The following is a 23805-nucleotide window of genomic DNA, read 5'->3' as shown; positions in this document are numbered from 1 at the left end:
TAATAATTTTGAAAAATAAACAGTAAGTCTCTCACACTCATTAACAAACTCAAAAACCGTCAGTAATATGTCAGGTGTCGTTTCAATTTGCTCCGGTGTACCTTATTGAAAATGGTCAAACCTTGTTGTAACACTGATTTCGATCGATCTGTTTGGTCGTTTAATGATTGATTTCCCTAACACAGTAGACAGAATTATATACCTAGGGAATGTATAATTTTACACTGCTACTTTTATATAAGAAGATAGTGTTAACTAAGCAGCAGCAGTGGCAGCAAAAGCTACCGCGTGTGTCAACGGCAATAGTGGCAGCGCCAGCTGCGATATGTTCCTCTAATAAAAAGTTGCCTTTGTGCAGTAGCGGCAGTCGTAGTGGCAAGGGTAGCTGCAGCGGTAGTAGCGGTTTAACAGTAGGTGCAGCGGCACTTCCTTTAGTAGAAAGTTGCTTTTATTCGATAATGGCAGTATCGGCGGTAGGTACATTGGTCAGGTAATTTCTCTAGTGAAAAGCTTTGTCGTGTTTTGAAAACAACCCAAGTATTCTGGATGCTGGCAATCAACATTTCTGCCGGCTATCCGATTCTCAGTGTGAAAAATAGCTTTTCAATTCGTCATCAGAGTGCCTCATTGGGATTTGGTAATATTATTTGAATCAATTGTTTACAAAATTTTAAAATATTTTCTTTCTCCCATCCAATTAAACAGATGATTCGATGCCTTCGTCGTACGCAATTTCATCATAATTTCCGCTGTCAAGGATACACAGAGGTGTAATCATCATCATATCCGATTTTAAATTGGACAACAAACTGTCCTTTTGAGGACAACCAAACAATTGAATTAAAGATTTAATATCTTATCGTTTCGCGCTAGAAATAGAAGTGAGATGTTATTATAATCTGCATGCACTCTGACTGTTGAAAGTTGTTTGCACCGCATAGCGTATGTTCCGTTCCTGTTCAATAATGTCATATTTATAGGTGCAAATTGAAATTCGGTAGCACTTCAACTCCTCTTTTTCACAAAGTTCTTAAAATATTCAATATAGGTAATGTAACAAACAACCTTACGTATTTCTACACCAACCTTGCAGTCGTGGGATTACGCACAACCCCTCTGATTTTTTGTAGCTTTGGAAACAGCGTCAATGGCTGAAGACCGCAACTCTTTACGAAGTCAACATACGAAGAATCTTTTGCAACCTAACGCCACGTAGTTGTGAAATTCCGTATTGAACTGTCCACCATTCAAAAGACCTCGAAAAGAAATTGAATCCGTGTTATAGCTAAAGGTCAACATACGACGATTTTCATGCTCATTAGCACAAAGAAGCGGTGAAATTTTGCACTGAGCTGTCTGCTACTAAAAGCCCTTGATCAAGTTTGCTGAAGCAACTTTCTAGGTCATCGAATACATGAGAAATCTGCTCATTCCAGGTGACGCCGAACTTTTTAAGGGGCTGGAATATTTAAACTGGGTGTTGCAATACCCAGTGAAGCTATTCCAAACTTAGGACGGGTAGTATTCTTTTCATGTTATGAGTTTAAACTCATTATATTATTCAATTTTTAAAAACCTACTTTGTATGATAGTCATGTCAGTAAATTCTCATCTCTATCAGGCACGGCTACGTCCAACCGCTTCGCTCTTTGAAGTGAAAACTCTCTTACATAAAACTTATAATTATTAAATTAAATTGATGCAGGTTCAACACGACTATCACTGCATTCCCACACAACAATTGTACCGCCAATCCCCCATCAGCTATCGGTAAAAAAGCAATGCCGACACGAATCAATTGGCAAACAACCTTGAAACTCCTTCTTCCTTCACGTGTTGCTAATTTCGTATGCGCTCTGTGCTGTTGTTGTTCAAATATTAAACCATAACTTTAGCTCACTCTTCTCTCTTTCATGCATACCGACTGGCAGTAATCTTGCTGCTACTTTATGGTTCCATTCAAAGCCGTCTCAGTATCGTGTTTGTTATGTTTCTGCATTTCGCCGGCCAGTAATTTCGCTTACAGCACCGAAAAATGGCATGCCACAACAGACTTAATATTTTCGCGAATGTGAACTCCGAGAACAATCGTCTAGGTATTTGAATTTCTATGATGTACGGTTTCAGAGTGCTACACCACTGACTCGACTGCCAGCAGATATCACGACTGTAATTTGGCTCGATAGAATCGAGGGGAACTGGTTTGTTGTGGGATCGTCGAAATGAATATTTAACTTCCCACAGGGTTTCGGAAACCCGTTCTCTATGGTGTATCAAAATATGATAGAGTAACATCAGCAGTCTGTTAGAATCTTATTAGGATTTTATTGAAGTAACAAGACTTAAAGTTAATCAAAATCAATCCTTGCCATATCAACTGACACAAAATGATGAGCTTTCATTCTGCAACTGGATCGAGCGGATCCAACACGGAGAATCCATTCCGCGATCGTTAAACAGAAGGCGGCAGAGAGATGAACGCGAAAAATGTAAACAAAATAATCACAGCAAAAAGGGCCAACGAAGCCAATTTCACGCGGTTCTAAATTTACCCCCGGCGGCGACCGCGGCGGTGTCGACGGCTAAAAAAAGACCGTTTCTGTCCGCAATATTCGCTCCAACTGGCGTGGCCCAGGGTTTATTTTGGGAACCGGTCTACGGTGATGATCGTTACTGCCCTCCGTTCCGCACCCGCTTGCCACCACCAGGACCGTTCGCAGCTTTGCTTGTAGCATTTGGTTTTTCTCACAATAGCTTCTCGCTACTGTTTGGTATACAATTTTCCCTAGGAAGTAGCGAAAACGAAGGCCGACAATATGGACAGCGTTATCTCGCGTGATGATGATGAACCGAAATATCCATTTGTTTTCCTTAGTGTATCGTTTAACTTGAAAATTGGAAGTTAGAATGATTTAAAAAAAAAACCTTCATACCGTTTGGAATACATACTCTGCACATGACACTTCTAGGTGAGTTTTTTTAAAATATACATATTATACAATCATCATTAGGTTGGACAGTGATTATTCATGATTAAAAATCGAGGTCAAACCTGACTATAAATGCAGGATGGTCAGTTTTGAAAAATAATTGTTCGTCGTTCCGATAGATAGAGGCAAAAAACAGCCAAGCCATAGATATTAGAGCTGACCCAGATCAGAAGCTTTTTTAGGAGCGAACGCTTCAAGTGGCACAGCCACGGTCGGCTCAACTAGCCAAGCAGCCCAAGCATTTGTCACTTCCTCTGCTCGCAGCGATGAGTCCTGTACAAAGGATAAGGAAAATGGTCCCGTTTCGAAGCAGTTACCTCCCGCCACGTCGGTGTAGTGTTAAATATGTAGCAACACAGAGGATATGCTTTCGTGGTTTCATACCGTTTTTGAAGTGTTCGTGCTTACTAAAAGGACACGAGTAGGTAGGGACCGGCGGAAACTTCCTCAGTCATTAAGAGAAGCATAGTGTACAGAAGGAGAATGAAAAGGCACTTAGTATGCCTCCAACTGTTTCTGTTTGTTGCGGCTCCATTAGCCTGTGATTTACAGCGCTGTATATAGTGGTGAATGACGACAGCTGCTAACATCTGAAGAGTTCTACTGACCCAAATAGGACAAGCCTTTCGAACCGTCTACGGGAATGTGCTGGATAACAGAGAAAAATATAACCAGCTTCAGATGATGACAGCCACGGTTTTTGTGGGTCATCAATAACATTAGTAAAATGTTGCTTATCTAAGAGTAGATAATCTAAATTACCAGGTACTATTCCAATGATTAGCTAAGAAGAAAACATACGAACGCCAGTTACGAAATATATCGAAGAAAATTTTCAATAGTCAATCGATTCAGTATCCTTGCCTCGCTGATGAATAATTAATAAACGCTCGCATAGTGTAATTTTTCCTCTTCTTCTTGTCTCTCCGTAAAATAAATAGTAGATTTTTGGGTGCCTTGAGATAGCAATTCACGAGAGATAGATTATTGGCTATTTGCTGATCAAAAGTGGAACATTGTGGAGCATCCCCAAAAAACAATAATAAAATCCACAATCCTACTATTTCGAATTCCCAACCAGACATGATGAGGTTCCGCGAGGCAAGAAATATAGCGGATGAAGTTGAACTGGAAATAAGAAGATTTTCCAGAAACAATTTCAATTCGGTGAAACCTAAGTCACTACAGTGAGTTGGAGTGCATGTAGAAAAGGAAGTATTTACAATGGCAAGTATGGAAAAATGTATGCATCGAATAATAAAATATGGAAAACCAGGTTGAAATAAATGAATAATTTCGTGAGATATAACAAGTTTTTTTTTTAATTTATCGTTTCCGATTTGAAGCAAAATTCGTACATGAATGTTGGCGAGTTTTGGACTGTTGAAATGTTATTTGTGTTGGTTGTACACTCGGCTGAGCAGTCACAAAAAAAAAATAGAACGACTTATTTTATCAATCAAAGAAATAGTTATCAGTTTCCGTTATACTCTACTAAATTTTTTGGAAATAAATATTGAAATTCAGTCCGCAAATATATATTTCGACTGTGACGTACAGTCTTCCTCAGTGCTTATGTGGACTGGTAAAGAGCAAAGCGTAAATCCTGTTTTTTTATTTGTAGTAGGTAAAAATGGAAATTTAGCACCCTTAATTGGAGTTAGGTAGGGAATTATGCGGTCGATTGTTTACCGTACCATGTCTGGGGTTTTTGAGAAGCAGATTGAATAGCCATGAGGGGTGATTACCTGCGTCTTTATTGAGAAGCGTGCATGAGTGTTGTTTATAAATTTCTAAACTTTCAGCTACGTCTAATTTCCATAAATTATTAACGGGGCGGAGGGGGTGAATGTTATCCGAAGTTAGTGGATGTTCCTCGTTAAAAATATGTTCAGTCACTTTTGATTTGAAATGGTGTGGTGGGGCATTTGTTGAAACTTTACTTGCTTTGGTCACTTCTGCGAAATGTTCTTTGAAACGTATCCCTAGGTTACGTTTAGTTTGTCCAATGTAAACCATGTCACAGTGACTGCATGCAATTTTATAAATTCCAGCTTTGTTCAGGGTATCAATAGGGTCTTTGGTAGACCCTAATTTTGTTTTGAGTTGGGTATTTCTACTAGTGTAGACAATATCCATCCCAAATTTTCTAAATTTTGAACGAAGTGGGCGTGTCAAGTTAACGTCATATTCAACGGCTACCCTTTTCAGATCTTCTGTTATTGGGGTGAGTGTTGTAAAAGATTTCCGAATTTGAGCACGCTTCTTTTTATCAACAATGGCTTGAATGATACTTTCATTGTAGCCATTAAGTTTAGCAATTTCGAAAATATATTCCAGTTCCTTTTGCTTGGCTACTTCACTTAGAGGTAAACTTATTTTATAATGTCCGACGTTTCGTCACTGATCAGTAACATCTTAAGGAGAATCTGTGGGGATTTCTAACTGTTATAATGTAAAATGCCTCTAATCGGTAATAAAATTTGTACAGTTATTCGATTCGATAAACCAGCGGTTCTCAACCTGGGGTACGCGTACCCCTGAGGGTACTCGAAAGCCTTCAGGGGGTACGCGAAAGGAAAATCAGTAATGGCGGACTAAGCAATTATTCTCTATAATTCTTCATTTGTTGGTCAATCTAGCGTCTAAAACATAACTGTAGTGATCAAACAAGCTACAGTTTAATTTGGAACCTTAACTAGACTACCACAACATGATCTACCATTACTCCCTCTCACTCTACAAGAACATTCCAAGCCAGGGGGTACAATTGATATGAAAAATATCGCCAAGGGGTACGCGGACAAAAAAAGGTTGAGAACCGCTGCGATAGAGGTTTTGTGTCCAGACGAAAATTATACTGATAAATAAAATGTAGGGGAACTGCTCCATTATTCATCTCATTAAACCGATATTCACGAAGAATGCACGGATTAAACACCAAATTATCACGAAATCATTGAACAAATAAACTAAATATGCCTACGCGCTCTTATGGAATCTTTCAGCATTGTATATTTAGTAGAATTAGCAAGATTTATCCTGAACTTTGTAAAACAAACCATTTTTCACAACGCTTCCATATCCATCTCAAAACTTGAATCACTGCTCAACTATTCATCTCGCTACGCTAATCACATTATCATGAATGAACGTAGCCGCAGCCCATCGTAGTAGGTTACCTCCGCTGTAGTTGTTTACGTGCAAAGTTGGTAACCTAGGTAACCAATACAGTGCTGTAGATTTATGTCAATTATGTCGGAATAATTCAACATGTTCAGTATGATTTTTTCGTATTAACAGAAACTGATTTGGCAACTTTTGATTTTCTTCAACGCAGTGAAAACATGAGAATATTTACAGTTGAAATTTAGGGATTGTAGAAATTCATCACATATATGCAAATTCAAGCTTGTTTCAGGAAATTCAAGGTGAACATTTCAAATAATAAAGTATTCTTAGTGTAGTGACTTGTTTAGAGATTGAAATAAAAAGTGATCCGCTAGTGATGAAAAAAACTTTGGTTGACTGCTGAACGAGTCCCGTAGTAGCGGATGCGCGGATTTTGTTTTCTGAGGTAGGTGATTGAGTTAAATGAGTTTTCGAATGCAGTTGCCCGACTATAATATCAAGTTTGAAAACCTGGTAAAGGTAATTTTTTATCAAAAATAATTGTTTCAGTGTGCATATTTTTATTTTCAGATGCGTATAGTAATGTTGTACAGTTTTGCTGAAGACAATATACACATCTATAAAACGTTTTTGAAGGCGCTTCTTTGCCGCAAGTTTACGAAGGCCTGTTGATTAAAAACTCAATCGAATTAGGCCACTCGATATCATAGGACTAAAGTATAGGTATATTTCTAGTTCCTCACTTGTCCTTTTTTCACACTGAAGTGAACAACACCGCGAGGTCTTCCTGTGATACCTTCTCGTTATAAGTCTCACTAATAATCACTGGTTAGGGAAACATACCCTAACTAACACACAGGGAATCCTGAGTGAGAATTCTCAGGATGCCTATAACCCCGTGACGGAATCGTGAAAAGAGTCGTTTCTGCGATACGGACAGAATCTCTCAACTCAAGAATCCAAATGAAGGAATCTTTGGTTTTCATTTTGAAAAATCTTTTGGGTTCGCATATACGCATCTGTAAACGATTTATAGTGAAAATTAGATATATTGTTTATGGAAAATATTAATTTTTGTGGTTCTACTCATAGCGATTTTGAAATTTCATCGTAAAACTTTGACTTTGATGATTGACAGAGTATTATAATACCTATAATGTTATTTTTAACTTTATTTAGGTCATAAAGGTGTCGTGGTTGAAACAAACCTTTTGCGTCTCTGCTTGACACAAGTGGATTGTAATATATTCTACAACATAAGAAAATTAAGATTAAATTTTGACTCAATTGGGGTCCCCTTAGACATTTCAAACGCGTTGATTTTTCTATGGAAAGCAGCACCTTAAATCCGACAACTTTTATGTGCAGATCAGCAGTATATACTCCTTGACAAAAACTAACCCGGATTTGCGTTTTTGAGAAGACGGAGGATCTGATTGAGGAAATATAGATTTTAACTTAGTTATCTCTTTCTCAAAATGGTTTACTCTCTGATTTAACCCTGTAATTTGTTAATTTAGCTCTAAAAGTATGAGAAATCTGTGTCTGGAAGTGATATCGACCAAATACTTCTGTGGGTTATGGGTAACAAAGAAAAAAATTTTATTAGGAAGGATTCGATTTCAGTAAAACTTGATTCACTGATATTTTTATCCGAAGAATATGATTTAGAAAAATCAAAAATTGAACATATGTATATCAACGAAATAAATTGAACACTGCGACTATACAGGGACCTTGCGCCCATCTAGCATCAAGCCGAAATTGCTCTAAGTTCTTAGAATACGAACGGAAATTTATTGAACATGCAAACCGAATTTAAAATTTCAACAATTAACACTAACGAGGAGAGGATATTCGACATGATTTCGCATAGAATTTTTTTTTTTTTTTTTTTTTTTGTAAAACTATGTTTATTAGTGTATATTAAAAAAGAACTATTTACAAGTTAGATTGACATCTCAGATAGAAAGCAAGTGCATTAATATCTATTATATTATAATTATTTCCTGTGATGTAGGTTATATAGTGTGTGAAGATTTTCAAAACTTGATTCCGTTGAGTTGGTTGTATATTTATCAGAACAGGACGTAGCAATTCTTCGAACGAAAGTATACGCCATCCACCAAGGATCCTTGCCATTTTATGTTGTACGAAGGCCCATGCCTGCGTCGTGCGCGGGCACTCTGAGAATTTGTGCTGAAGAGTCTCTGTCGCTGCGTTGCAAAATAAACAATTTTCTCCGTCTGCTCGTTGGATTAAGTTGAATAGTCTGCGGTGCTCGGTCTTTTCGTTTATCAACAGATACAGGTTACTCCGAAGATTTGATGGCAGTTGTTTCGTCGAGATGTTCGTCCATATTCGTTTCCAGTTAAATCTGGGATATTTTCTTTCAACTCGAGGTATTGCCGTTCTTCCAATCAGAAGACGATGTATCTGGTCACTGGACGGGTGCTCTCGAATGAATTGTGGGAGAAGAGGGATTTGCTGAGATAAGAGTTTTAGGCAGGGGATATCTGCGGGGGGAGGAATATCTTGATTTAATAGGGATTGGTAGAACGGGAGATAGTCAGCTGCTTGCATGTGGCGATTCACAAAAAGTGCTTTGCATTTTAAAGCGGGCAGTTGTAGTTTTAATCCGCCAGCAAATCTGTCGCGTGCCATTTGTTCCATTGGAACACGCGCCGGTAGTCCACGCCACAAAAACGAACCCATGGTTGATGTTATTTTTGCCGTGTGAACATTGTTTGGTGGTAGAATCGATGCTACATACCATATTTTTGCAGTGATGAAGGTGTTCAACAATATAATTTTTTGTTGCAGGTTGAGATTCCTCATTGAATGTAGCCAAAGTTGCTGAGAAAATTTGGATACTAGCGCATCCCAATTTGTTTTTATCATTGTACGTATGGAATTTGTGAACACAACTCCCAGAATCTTCACATGCTCAGCTGTTTGCAGCCATGGCACACTTAATGGATCATTATCAATGAGCCCGATATTAATAGCGATAGTTTTTTGTCGGTTTAATTTTGCGCCAGCGGCTTGCTCGAATCTAGCAAACAGCTCATTGATGCGTTCAATCGTCTGTGTATTGGTGGCTATTACTGATATATCATCTGCGTAAGCCACCACCAAGTCGGGACCGATATTCTGCTCCAGTTGCTGTAGAAACGGGTGAAGGTATATCACGAAGAGCAGCATTGACATCGGGTCTTCCTGGCGGACCGACCGTTCGATGGGGAAGCGATGTGAGAGATGCCCGTTAATTAGCAGTCGTGACGAAGATCTTTCTGCGATTCGTGCGAGTAATCCAATAAAGGCCGAGTTTATTCCCAATTGTCGCATCGTTTCGTGTAGGAAAGAATGAGATACGCGATCAAAAGCATGATCTAGATCGTAGCTTATTAGCTTTCCTTTTCGCTTTCTTGTTATCAGCTGTGCGATCCGATCTTTTAGTGCAAGGGCTTCGAAGATTGAGTGCCCTTCGTTTGAGCATTTCTGTGCGTCACTCAGTACTCGGTGGGTTTTCACTACGATTTCAAGTCGTGCTTTGAGAATCCTGCTGAGAATCTTGTAGTCCGCATTCAACAGACTGATCGGACGATATCCATGTGCGGTATTTGCCGTTCCTCTCTTTCACACGAGCACGATCACTCCGTTGACGAAGTCAGAGGGGAAATCCGAAACTAAAGCCTCGTTTAATACGAGATTTAACTCTCGGTGTATGACGTCGAAAGTACGTTGGTAGAACTCGATGGGCAATCCGTCGCTGCCTGCTGCCTTTCTCTTCGCCGATGTTCGTATAGCATGCAGAATTTCTGTGGTTGTTATTTCAGCCATACAAGCAATGTTTTGCTCGTCATTTTCGGGTATCACTCTCTCGCATTGAAATGCGTTTCGTTCTTCTCCACTATTTTCTGTCGTCGTGTATAGCTCTCGGAAGTATCGAACCAAATTGTTTTCGATTGCTTCAGAAGTGTTTAAAACTTCGTCGTTTTCGCCACGCAGCTCCGTGATTATATTTTTCCTTTTAATCCTTTCCCCCAGCTGGAAAGTACTTATACTTTCACCCGCAATGTACGTGTCGTTGATGCGCATGAAATTTTGTGAAAACATACGTTGGTGCGTAAGCATTCTCGCCTTGACTTGGTTGATGGTTTGTATCATCGATGGGTTCTGAAAATAACCATTATATGCATTCTGTAGTTGTGTATATAGCCGTTGATGCTCTGCATGAAACACATTGTAAGCCTCACGGGATTTGCATCGGAAAAAGGTTTGTATTTTCGGTTTCGCGTAGGATAGCCACCACGTCATCCAGTTTGGGTAACTTCGCTTTTGTCGAGTGATGTATTGCCATCTGATCTGAAATTCACTGATGTTTTCTGCAGTCAGAACATGGGGACGCAATGACCAATAACCACGACCAGGTTCGCGACCAAGGCTGGGCAAGCATATCCGCGCCGTTAATGCTTTGTGGTTTGTGAAAGAGCAAACGTGTGTAGCAGTGTTGCGCAGCTGTGCACAGAGTCCATTATTTACGTATATTCGATCGAGTCTTGAGACGGAGTTGTGCGTTATATATGTTGGTTCAGGAGTCGTAGGGTGCAGTTTTATCCACACATCATTTAGCTGTAGCTGTTGTATGGTGGATTGTAGGGCAGGGCTGTTGTTAGTACCTGAAGCATCACAAGTTCGCACCACACAGTTGAAATCGCCAGCTAATAGTAAGTTGTCGGTATTATGTCGTAAATAGAAAGGCAATGTCTCTCTAAAGAAACGTTCTCGTTCTGCTCGCATAGCTGTGCCTGAAGGAGCATAAATATTTATCAGCGTCGTACTACCAACTCTCAGAGCGACAAGTCGACTATCTAGACTCTTCTCTATGTTGGAGAAGCGAATATATTGCTTCATCGCTATTGCTGTCCCTCTCCTTGCTTGATCAACGTTTGTGATGACATTATATCCAGGTATAGAGAGCTGTGACTCTCCCACTTCTTGCAAGAACACGATGTCCAGATCCATCGTTCTGCAGAATGTTCGCAGTGCGTTTAGTTTTGTTTCGTTAGAGATCGTGTTTATGTTTATTGTGGCAATATTATAGCTGGCGAACTGATCCATTTTAGAGCTTATTCTTGATCTCGTTCGCCGTCAGTACCATCTTGGCGTTTTCGGGTTTTGCGTCGTGTTCTCGAGCTCATGCTGTTGATTGACATTGTCGATTGGTCCGTTTCGTCACCGTCGGATTTGCTTATGTCTACCTTTGCACTTGGCGTAGACATTTCGTCACTATCGGGAGGTTGTTGACCTGGAATTCCGCCACTGGCTAGCAATCTGTTACCCGTTGGTGGTTTCGATACCGATATTGGAATAATAGGCATCGTGAGCAGGGGAAATTCTTTCTTTGACTGTGTGTCGAGCGGCTTTGTTGCCGGTGCTAGCGACGACTTTTGCTGGATCGGCTGCTGCTGCTTCTGCTTCTTCGTTGGCGGATGTCTTACATCGGATGCGGGATAAATTGGTTTTGTGTTTTGTGTCTTCGTAATCGTTTTGGCAGGAGTTGCTACTGGCTGTTTCGCGGCATCGGCATAAGATTTTTGCACAATAAGCTTTTTATTTTGCACGCAGGAAACGCCAATATGCACAAATTCTCGGCAGTGTCGGCAAGTTTGACGTTGCCCGAAGTATGACAGTAAGGTCCATTCCCCGTCTATATGAACCCACGACTCAATGTTGTGCTTGACAATCATTTTGGCGATCCGAATGCCTGTCGAAATGTTCGGGAATTCAAATTTTGGATCGTTTCCACACATCTGCTCTCGCACTGAGATTACGTCGCCGTAAGCGGATAAAAACTTTGTGATGGCATCATCTGATACGTCCTCCGATAGATCGAAGAGTTTTACCTCAACTGCACCGTCCTCCATCGTTATTCGTAGAGGAGTTTTCAGCCCTTCCTCGCCCAAAACTTCGTGTTTTCCGTCATGCTCTTCACATATTTTTTGTGCAAGCGCTAAATCGACCACTTTCACAAATGCACAGCCGAGGCTTCGACTACACTGTATTCTTGTCACTTCACCTGGCTTTAAGCCCAGAACAGATCGTACGAAACTTTGCACTTTTGCATAGTCGGGTTTCTTCGTCATAACCGCATAATCTATGCGAAATGTATTCTCACGGCGTACCATCGCGAGGCTGTAGTACGCGTAGCATACAGCGGCTCAGCGACTGATCAACGCAGCAAAACGAAAGGATAATCAGCTTTTGATCGACTTCGAGATTCAGCGATAGCGTAAATGCGTCTGCTTGGCTCGGAAGTTGAGCGCTAACTTATAGAATTCCTATGATTCCTTTGAGGCCTCTAGTGGCAATAAAAACCGGTCTCTGGACGTCCTCTTCGTTCCGGAAATATTCATATTGAATGATATTTGAGCTATTTGGAAGTCTTAAGTGTTCTTTCTCCAGGATTATTTATCGAGGACGCCCACGATTCCAATGTGGAAAACTCTCAGGAATCTTTGCGAAAGTAATCTCTTCGTCAATTCTAAGAGTTCCTCAAAGTGAGAGCTTTCGCATCCGACGGATTCTCATCACACAATTCTCATTCAAGAACCCTGGTCGCATAGATGGGGTAGTCTTGATGTTTTTTTTTTTTTTGATCCCTTATTGAGGAAGCCCCACGTTTCTAATGTGAGGAATCCTAGGGAATCTATGCGAAACATATGTGTTTGTCTGGGATTGAGACTGCTACAGTATCTGTCTCCTCATTCCCTCATGCAACGGAAGGGTTCTCTGCGCAAAAAGATTGAGATTAATAGTTAGTTCAGAGTCCACAGACGCACTCTATTTCTGAGAAATTCGAGTCATAAATGGCACTTTGAGCTGGAAATGCTTTATTCCTTTCAATATCCTTCAACTCTTCTCCATCCGAGCAGTTTGCAGCGTACACCGGAAAGTTCAAATCTGAAGGCAAATAGCTGACTCCATTCTGCACAAATAAGTTGCAGCAGAAAGATATCAAAACTCAGCAGCGGTACCGTCTAATTAACTTTCACTTTCTCCCGGTTAGCGGTGCGCCCCGTGACACAGAGAACTCGCTATAATTATCTTAATGAGTGCTTGTGCTTGACGACTCCTAGACTGATAAGAAGTGAAACAAGGTATTTCTCCTATCACCTAGCGATATGACAGTATAGTCGTTGTACGTCACTCCAACAGCACACTTATCGCGATGCACCACGTTTCTGTGCCATACAACTCCATCTCATGCCGTTCGTCATGTTCTCTTCGTCAGCTACGATGAAGTAATTAGTCTAATAGCTCTCGAATAATGCGTGGATCAAGCACAGGATAGGATTTCTCACCGAGGAAAGGTGAGGAAATTATTAACATATAATAAAACTACTAGCAACGCAATACACGAAAACTTATACTGCTTCAATTAAACAACGGATGACGTGGCTAGGCTAGGTAAAATACAGCGGAAGCTCTAATTTTATCTTTATTCACGGTGACTTTAAAGACGCCACCTCTGTAAAACGTACGTGACGTTACGAGAGCGAACGATCAAAAAAGTCTCGGCACTTTAGCGGGTAGAGATAAATCACGCATTTTATGAATATGAAAGCAGGCATGCCGTCAGTCGCGGCCATAATTAAACGTGTTACGTAATCGAAGTCGATTTAATCGTGTATGATATATAAAACCAACCGATTTTGTTGCGAATGGTTTTCATCATGGAATTCTAATTTGATTTGAAAATATTGAACTTTTAATCTCTTCAAAGGGTTTTCGTAAAAGAGAAAGATTTGGTGACAAGAGGATAAACTCGGGTTTCTTTTCTCATAGAACCAAGGAGAACAAACAATGAATACTAGAATTAGCTACACGCCAGTAACCAATTACTGCGTGCTGATTGTTATCTTCCGCAAATAGGTGCGTTCTCATGCGTGGTCTAATATCATAGCTATGTGGTCCCGCTATGACTAGCGTGAGGAAACCGATGCAACTCGTAGTCTATCTGGTCTGTCGCTAGGGAACAGCCGTCGGCGCTTGGTTAGAAGGTAATTTGAAAATTGCAGCCCCTCCTCGGCATTGGTGGGACCAAACGGCCAAGGCACGCGAACTGGCGTGTGCCAAAAACAATGCGCATGTGTGTGTACAGATCGCCAGCAGCGGAAGCGGGCAAGTCGGTAATTTTGTGGCCGTGTTGTTTTAAATGATAAATGCTGACGATTAAATGAGGCCAAGGGTTATCGTCAGTCTCGGTTTGTCGGTTTTCAATGTTCGACACATTGGAATTGCTAAAAGACATTAAAAATTCATAGAAATGAAATAAGCATGGATATCATTGCAATTGAATAGAATGTGTAATTATGAATAAATTGCCCATCCACCGGTATCAATGTGCCGTTACTCGACAGTATTCGATAAGATATTACCAAGTATTAAATCAGGTACGTATGCAGCGTTAACAGCTACCAGTTCAACCCATTTCTAGCGGGTGATGTCGTATGATATGGTGAAGAGTTGGACGATGGAACTGTCAAATACCGTTAGAGAACAGATTAGTCGTTAATTCGCACTCGCTTTTCCCGTGATCTTTATTTTTATAGTAACTTAAGTTCTCGACTGGAATGGTATATTAATTCAAGGGATTTATATTTCGGCTTGCAGTCTAATGAATTGCGTTGATTTCTATCTGCTCGTCATCGACGTTTCGGTCACCCGTCTATGGGACCGCCATCAGGACCTAAAATATTTTACATTTTACGTACAAATTGACTTACATTAGGACAAAATTACACTAAACGACATTGAAAAACTACTCACTCGAAACGGTTATCAACAAGTAAAAAAAGGTTTAATGCCGTACATCTGAAGCGCAGATATCAATTAGTTCATTCGTGAGTTTTGCACTTTTTGTATTTTGATGAAAAAAGTGCTTTGGTTTGTGTTGGAATCAACAGCTTCGTTGGTGTCGTTCTGGGACTGATGGGCTGCTTTTGGTCGTGTAATTTTGCTCTAATGTAAGTCAATTTTTACGTGAAATATTAAATATATTGTAGGCCCTGATGATGGTCCCATATCAGGACCGAAACGTCGGTGATGAGCAGATAAAGATCAACGCAGTTCGTTAGACTGCAAACCAAAATATAAATCCCTTGAATTATTGCATCGTTATTCTTATCATTACCCGAAAAAAAAATTAAAATGTATTTTGCGGTGAGAACAGTAAATGCACAATGTTTTTAATTGTAACCATAAAAAACATGGTATTTTTACTGTGAGCTTGCACACGTTTTTTATTATTACCATGTTTTAACAACGTTGTTTGTTGTTGAATCTACCGCCAATAATGTTACCATGAAAAACATCGTCAGTGACTTCTAAATGTATGGGGAAAAATGCTGTTAAGATACATAACATCCCCCCTTTTTCATGGTAAAAATGGCAAAAACAATGTTTTCCATTGTTCTGGACAATGATATTTAATGTAAAATTGATGTATCTACAATGAAAATCATAGTTAAATCATGGTAAAACTATGTACAATTACTGCAACTTTCAAGGTTTTTTTGATGTTATTTTTTTCCCGTAGTCACTAACCTATATAGAAGAATACAAGTTAAATGTATGCTATTAATGAATATGCAACATGCATTTGGACCAGCATTTTGCTCACCGTGTAAAGCAGAGCAAAAAGCGAGTATGCACTTCATATTCCTCATATAATGTGCCTCGACGTTTCATGCATTTCTAAGATATTTCACATATGAAATTTTTTTTTCGATACCAACAATTTCATGTACTAGCGGAACTGCTCCATTATTGATCTCCTTAAGCCGATATTCACGAAGAATGCACGGATTAAACACAAAATTTTCACGGAAGCATTGAACAAATAAACAAAATACGCTCACGTGCTCTTATGGAATCGTTCAGCATTATATATAGTAAACTTAGCTAGATTTATCCTGAATTTCCATTTCAAAACTTAAATCACTGCTCAATTATTCATCTCACGACGCCCTCATATTGTACGGTCGGTGTTGACAACAAGAGGTAAACAATGTTCAAAAATTTAAATAATAGTTTTTTAATTATTTTCTTATGAAGTATGCCTACAAAAACTACATTTTCGTGAACCACAAATTAAGAGCTTTCGATTGATGTATATATCATCGTTGTCCGATTCATTTGAAGCGAAATCATTTTCAGAGATGGCTTGACTCAGTTTTCTGAAAATTTCTCAGAAATTACTCAACCACAATATACCACAAATTGGATTTCGAAACCACAAATTAACCACTAATTATTGGTGCTAAAAGAATTAAAAAAAAAACTTAGTCAAGCCATCTTGAAATGAGCAAATAAATATTCGAAAAATCGATTTTCATTACCACCCCAATGTACATCTAATGTATTATGCTGGGTTTGAAACTCCAGCTTCTGCTTGGTTCTGCTGCACAATCTATGGATGGTTCCGCTGCACAACCATAGAGCGTTGGTAGCCTTGGTGATTAATTGTTCGATTTCGGTGCCCTCAAGCCACAGTTTAGAAATAATGTATTTCTGTTTTTTTTCCAGTGAAAGGGATAATAGTTGTTTTAGAGAGATTTACACTCAAGCCTTCTCGCCTGCACTATTTCAGTGATTCAGTGCAGTTTGTATTCTGTTAGAAATAACGCGGTCGTGGTTCCCCCTAACCAAAATCACTATGTCGTCTGCAAAACCAACAACTTCGAAGCCGTTCTTTGAAAAAAGGTCATTGGCTTTGAAGAAGGTCGTCGACCACTAATGACCACAACAAGGGTGATAAATTTCCGCCTGAGGTCAGTTACTTCACAACTAATTATCATGGCATGAATCCATTTTATGGTGGTTCTGTCTACGCCGTGCTTTTTCGTGGTAATTTGCATTGAGTTTTGAGATGCATTATCAAATGCTCCCTCAATTTCAAGAAAAGCTGCCAGGGAAATTTCCATAGCATGAAAAGGTTTTTAACACTAACATGTGTAACGTGTCAGTGGTTGATTTGCTGTTTTTAAAAGCAAATTAAAATTTACCTAATGATTTAGCTATCATATAAACTGTTTTTTATGATAGTTATTCCAAATTTTTTTAAAAAGATAGATGTTTAACTAATAGGCCTGAAGGCTTTCGAAAGTTTTTGATCCCGTCTCCCAGCTTTTGGTATGAAAATAACTTGTCTCCAACAAAAAACAGCTTTCATTGTTATCTGAAGCCTTACCTTATTTTAAATGATGACCACCACCAGCTACAGAGCCTACGTTGCACTACGGACGTTTGCTATCCTACGGGTTGCAGTAAAGCTGTAAATAAAAAAAGGAAAATGTGTTATCAGTATCAGCGTTCGTTGTCAAATGTAGAAAAAAATATTTAAAAGTAAAAAAAATGTTTAGAAGAAAAGTAGTTAGCGTAAAAAACAAGTCCAAATAAATAATAAGACATTACTAGGACGCATAGATAGATTGAATTTTCTGGTAGAAAAAAAAACTTAATTAACGAGCGATTATGTAGGAAAAAAAATCGTGAAGCTCCAGTTTGATTTGTTTTTTCTAGAAACTTTACATTAACTAAGCTAGCCTACAGTCACTCAGTGTATTAACTTGGGTTGTTTAAATTAATAATAGTGCCAAAGACATTAAAATCACAGTCGTGTTTTTTGAAAACACATCGGTCGAACAGGTCAGATCAGTTCAACAAAGAGAAAAGAACAGATCACAACGATTTGAGCAGATATCAATGTTAAAGACGAATTTTGACTGAACACCGCAGAGTCCCTAAACTGGTCATGTTTCCAATCAGGGGCGACTCGTGGCTTCTAAATCTGCCTGTTCAACTACAACTTCTGAAAATCGCAGTTTGAGGAAGTAATCACAATCATGTCCGCGTAATCACGCAAGTCATTCTGTTTGTTATTATTTGAAAGTGAAATTAAAATCAACTAACATATGAATATAAATTTGCGTTTGAAATATATTTTTGCCTGGCGTCCCCGTGTGCAATGCACAGGTTGCACTTATGGACGAGTCGCCCCTGTTTCCAATCAAAATGTGTGTTAACACTAAACTTCGAGCTTTGTGTCATGTCAAATAATAATTTAATAATATGCAAAACTCTGTGTTCTGACCCAATAAATTCTATCCCATCGATTTATCCAAAAACGTGTAAAACACAGATTATTCTGTTTGTGTGACACCCTTGATTGTGGTTTCATTCACGCTCTCAACCTAAACCACTCGATTTTAGCTTCGAATCTGGATCAACTTTTGGGCACACCGCCACATACACACCCATTATTTCGTTCTCATTCCGGACCCTCGTTGCGGCAGTAGTCTGACTGTGTGGTCAACGGAAAGGTGGTAAGATTTATTTCTTTTGTACACGACGTTCGTGATTAGCATATCCAACTGTTTAAGGCTGAACGGTTCTGCGGCACAATAGCTGCGGAATGTATGATAAGACTTTGTCACGTAGCAATAAATTGACAAAGAAATCGTTGACCCTAATTAGAATAACATTATACCGCTGTACTTTTCCGGTAGCGCCGGGCAAGAGTATGACATGGTTAACCAAAAATCAATTCCGTGTCGAGCGTGAAATTGAAAAAGTTTTTGGGCTTATTGTTTTGGAACACCTAGGCATTGTTTTTGGGTCATTAAAAAGGTATTGCTGCGTTTAAGCTGTTTACGTGACAAACAAACACAATAACACTTCAAGCTTTATTTTTCTCGAACATTTTGATTACAATTGATATTTATGAAAGTATACAAGTATGGCGAAATGTCAATAATGCACGGCAAAACAACAAATCCAACGACAGAAGCAATCAGTTAGAAATCTCCTTAAATTTTTATTGTTATCAATAACTAAAACATTTTAATTAACTTTTGAAAAATTCAAATCGCTAATTCATAATTAAAAGTGCTTGATTCTGTTGTTGAATGCTTAGTTCTCGTTCAATAGTTTGAAACTTTAATATTTGGAGAATAACCGATTTCGGTCCCGTCGTAAGGGTATTCCTGTTGTTTGACACAAACAGCAGCTACGTACAGGTTATATACAGAAACAAGAAAAATTCATCACTGTATACTTGAGATAGTCACTATGCTTGAAAAGTGGCGTTTTAAGGGACAGAGTAAAGAGTCATCAAACAACACCAAAGCGAATGAAATCTTTGTTCCTATTGCATTAAACTGGTTAAAAGCTATCATTCACAATTCCTTTGCTGTAGCAGTGCATCGGAAATTCCCGACTGCATGAGTCATTTCAAAGAAAACGGCATAAACGATAAACTGATGTACATCTTCACCTTCAAACCATTAGCCAACGGCGAATCATTGAAGCTAGAAATCACACATCATTAAGCGCATTCCTCGTTCCGATGCTAAGGCGAATTGCTCCGACCTTCTTTTTGCGTGGGCTTTTCTTGTCATGAGGCCCAGTCTATTCGACTATTACGATCCATGTCTGAAGATCTTTGCGCTCACCGGTGTCACGCTTTCCTTAAAGGGAGTACAAAGAAATTCTTTCTCTCGTCTTGCCGTGCGGTTTAGCTATAAACAAGTGTGAAAGTCTTCCGCACGTCTGTCAATCTGCCAATCCTAAACACATTTTTCCTATTCTGATTGAAGTAGGAACATTAATGGCAAGCGATGAAAGAATCTATCGTTCGTGCTTCCACTCCATACACTCCACTTGTACTTGTGCTTCTATGTCTAATTTTGCGACCTAAAAATATAAATCAAAATTTCTACCTGCATTAAATTTAAAAAACAATAGTTACATTTAAATTATTGAATTTAAATTTAGAACAAACAAAATTACACTCGGACAGTAACCATAATTTCACTATGTTCCCTTTGAATCGAACTACCATGACTGCAACAGCAGGAATCGGTTCTGTAAACCGATTATACAGCCGTTCCTACGGGGGCGGTATAGACGATGCCACGATGTTGATGGCAATGTCGAATGCTTACACAAGTTATTTGGATATTTTCCTTTATTAAGCCTGGCTCTCTATGGACTCTACTGAACTCCATATCCTGGAAGGCAGAATGGCAAGGACGATGACCTCTGTCGGCAGGCAGCAAACCGAAACGAAGCAGACTACCGACCGCTCCTAACAACCGGTCTGGTTAGCATTCCATGAACTGGTATAGTGCATTGACAAAGAAAGGATTACGTCTCGACCGACGACGGTGTGTGGTTCTGAAAAATAAATAGCTGCCGCACATTTATCATTTGCCTCTGCTCTGTCTGTCTTTTATGTCGTGACTTCTAGCAATCTGCATATTCTGATGCGCGGCAAAAAGTTCCCGGGATGTGCGTTTGATCAATAAGTGTGATTCGCAGGCAGCGAAAACAGCACGAGATAGTGAAGCTGTGTCGTCGGTAGGCAAATTTAGATACATGTTAAAGTAAAGTTTTTCATTAATCGAAGCAAGTTTTGAAAGGAAGCTCGTAGCCTGGAGATTACAGAGTCCGCTTTGTCAAGTGAATGGTTGTAAGATCGAATGTTAGTAGAATCAGACCGTTCGCTGTCAGAGGAACTTTCACGCATGGGTTATTCCAGGCTCCCTCCTCATTCCCTCACGCTAAATTGCGATAGAAAAGTTGAATGAACACCCCTCCAGGCAGTTATAATTGCCAATACTTGACAGGGTAACTAACGAAGCTCGGTAAAGAAGAGCAGTAGAATCTATCGGCGCGAACACCCGACTTGTGCGGTTCGCTTTTTCAAATGCTCCAGGCCGATATATTAAGCGCTATTGTTCTCGATTGCTGTACGGTTGAGAAAAGTGCCATAATGTCGATCGCATTTTATTCATTTAGTCTTCCCGTCGCGTAATCGTAATTTTATTAACTTCAAAGGGTGGAGGAAAAGATGATACGAAATTGGACGATTTAGTACTACCGGTGAAAGTGACGCCAATGTTAAAAACCGTGAAACCTACGAGCAACTCTGGTTGCCACTGATAATCATATCCGGCAATGGAGTTATTGCTAAAAAAGTGATGATTTATGATAGTAGCCATTTTTTTCGGTGGCGGCGCTCGGTCAGTGAGCTCGGGGTAAATTCAAAAAAAAAAAAAATAAAAGAAGCGAGAGTGCAGGGTGATCGTTGCTCTCTCGTGCGATACTTCTCGCACTAACACAATGGTTCAGATGAGAAGTCAGAATCAAAAGATAAGTATTAGTGTTCGTGACATTTTGCTAAACTGAAGCAATTTTATTCTCTCTGCTTTTGACTTTTCCTTTGTGCTTGTGGCTAGATATGCCACATTTCCATCTGTATTTGAATTTCAATTTCTTCCGGTAGAAAAATTTATTTATTTATTTATTTATTTATTTATTTGTTTACAAACATTGTAGTGTAAGGAAAAACCTTTTAATTTACTACAATTCGAAATGTTATAGTAGAATAACTTAAGTTTCTGATGGTAACGAATATTTCTTAGGTATTATTTTATTAACTTCTCCCATTATTGAACCATGCTGTACATTCACGACGGAATCCATTTAAGAACCGAATATTTTTGAGCTCAGAAGGTAGCAGATTCCAAAAAACAATGCCCTGCACAAACAGAGTATTTTTATAATGTGATGTTCGAAATATAGGAAGTAAAAAGCTTCTGGTACGACTGCTTTGTAAGGAATGAATTTTTTCTCTTAAGTATGGAGGTGATGAAGTGTTTATAATTTTAAATAACATTAAACATGATCGTAACTTAAAAAAGTCATGAAATCTACAACCAATTAATTCCTGTTGGAGATGAGATACTCTAGAGAACCTCGACAATCCAAAAACAAAGCGAACACAACAATTTAGTGCAATACGCAACCTTTCCAACGCTGAAGCTGAAGCATTTAATAGAAAAACATCACCATACAAAAAGTGAGGCAAGATAAGAGCTTTAAATAGCTTCAGTTTTATAGCAGTTGACAGAGTACTTGAGGACAGTTTTAAAACCCTAAGTCCATTATAAATTTTGGCACACTGACTACTTATATGACTCTCCCAATTAAAATCATTTTGCACCATGAAGCCAAGAATAGACACTTCAGGAAGATATTCTATGACATCGTTACCTAAGATAATTGCAGGAAGATTGCTATTATTACGATTTCGGGAGATTAGCATGACCTTAGTTTTTGAAGGATTTATTGGTAAAAGATTGCTATCGGGCCATGCGAGAATTCGTGACAAATCATCATTAATGAGATCTGCCATCGAAGCCAAAGAAAGGTCACGTGAATAAAAATAAATTTGAACGTCATCGGCAAACATATGTACCTTACAGTTTTTCAAGATACTGGGCAAATCATTGATAAACATAGAGAAAAGCAGTGGCCCAAGGATTGATCCTTGCGGCACACCTGACAAAATTTCAATTTGGTTTGAGAAGCAACTATCCGTAGTAACTACCTGAGATCGTGATGTCAAATATGATTGTATAAGCTGCACAGCGGCTCTATTGAACATGAACAGGGTTGACAATTTCTTTAGAAGCTTAACGTGAGAAACCCTGTCAAAAGCCTTAGAAAAATCTACAAGCAGCAGGAATGCTATAGCTTTTTTGTCAATAGCAGCATGAATATCATCATGTACCTTAAGGAAGGCGGTTGTAGTACTATATTTGTAAAATATAAATATAAATTTAAATATAAATATAAATTTGTATAAAATCCGTAAATGTTGGAATCTGTATGTTTTTGCAGAAGTCTGTAAACTGTATGTACAGATATCTCTATGAGAATTTTGTTCAGAAATTATATTCTACAAATAAATTTAGAAACGTGGCGGGATAGATGTGTGCTTGTGACCGCAGCTTCGTAGAGGCCGGTTTTAGTTTTTTTTTGCTAGACCGCTTACAGTGCATGCTTAGGGACGGAGACTAGAGGACTATCAGGAGCTTGTGATTCCTTATGTTTTCGTTTCTCTTTGGAATCGTGTGATTTGCAGTCTGAAGGTACGGCAATGCACACACAAGACAGAATTGGCCGAAACCTATCCACTCAGCTTTCGTTTAGTTTTACAATACAGTTTGAAAGTTATTGTTCATGCGAAAGATTAGCAAATCAAATACTATAAGTCCTTACGGATATTTTACTCGATTTTACAATCTTATTTTATGATTTTCCTAGCCTTCAAACGAATGTTGATACACAATTTTTATTAAAATAATTTTGAAAATCTTGTTGGTCGGAGTGACAGGTACTATAGTAATTATAGTCCATGACAACTAAATTTAAATTTTGTTCGGGTATTTTGCAATAAAACTTCGAACTTTGTCTTCTGTTGTATGCTTATTTGCATATTTTTAATTATTATGGCTTTGGATGCATGAAACTTTGCCAATTTATCTATTTAATAAGCAACACGCGCATAGACAACAAGAAACGACGTGAAATGTAGTGTCCTCGAGTTTCTGCGTCGGTAGATGGAAATGACTCGGTGTAAACGCGTTTCCGTCCCAAAGAGTTTTTACCCAGATATTTGTTCGGTCGATAAATATCGTGATTAAACGCGATGTATACCTCCCAAAGAACCGCACCGGCCAACGTCCTCGAAGGTACTCGGGTTTTGAGCAAGATACTACGAGTGGTAAATGCTTTTCTGCGCTCGTTGTAAGCAGAGGATCGCGGT

The 23805-nt window shown here is 39.0% G+C and overlaps 1 protein-coding gene across 5 annotated transcripts in view; it reads right to left on the bottom strand.

Annotated features, from left to right (window-relative positions):
- LOC129721523 (dnaJ homolog subfamily B member 6-B) overlaps nucleotides 1-23805 on the bottom strand; it is a 173272-nt gene that overhangs the window by 77415 nt on the left and 72052 nt on the right. For all 5 annotated transcript variants that reach the window (XM_055674197.1, XM_055674199.1, XM_055674198.1 and 2 more), the window contains one exon: nucleotides 17380-17461. The gene's annotated coding sequence lies outside the window, so the exon portion shown is untranslated. The remainder of the gene's footprint in view (nucleotides 1-17379; nucleotides 17462-23805) is intronic.

The sequence above is a fragment of the Wyeomyia smithii genome, chromosome 2, assembly GCF_029784165.1.
Source record: "Wyeomyia smithii strain HCP4-BCI-WySm-NY-G18 chromosome 2, ASM2978416v1, whole genome shotgun sequence".
Taxonomy (NCBI): Eukaryota; Metazoa; Arthropoda; class Insecta; order Diptera; family Culicidae; genus Wyeomyia; species Wyeomyia smithii.
Note: the sequence above shows the minus strand (reverse complement) of the source record. Positions and strands in the feature narration are given on the sequence as shown.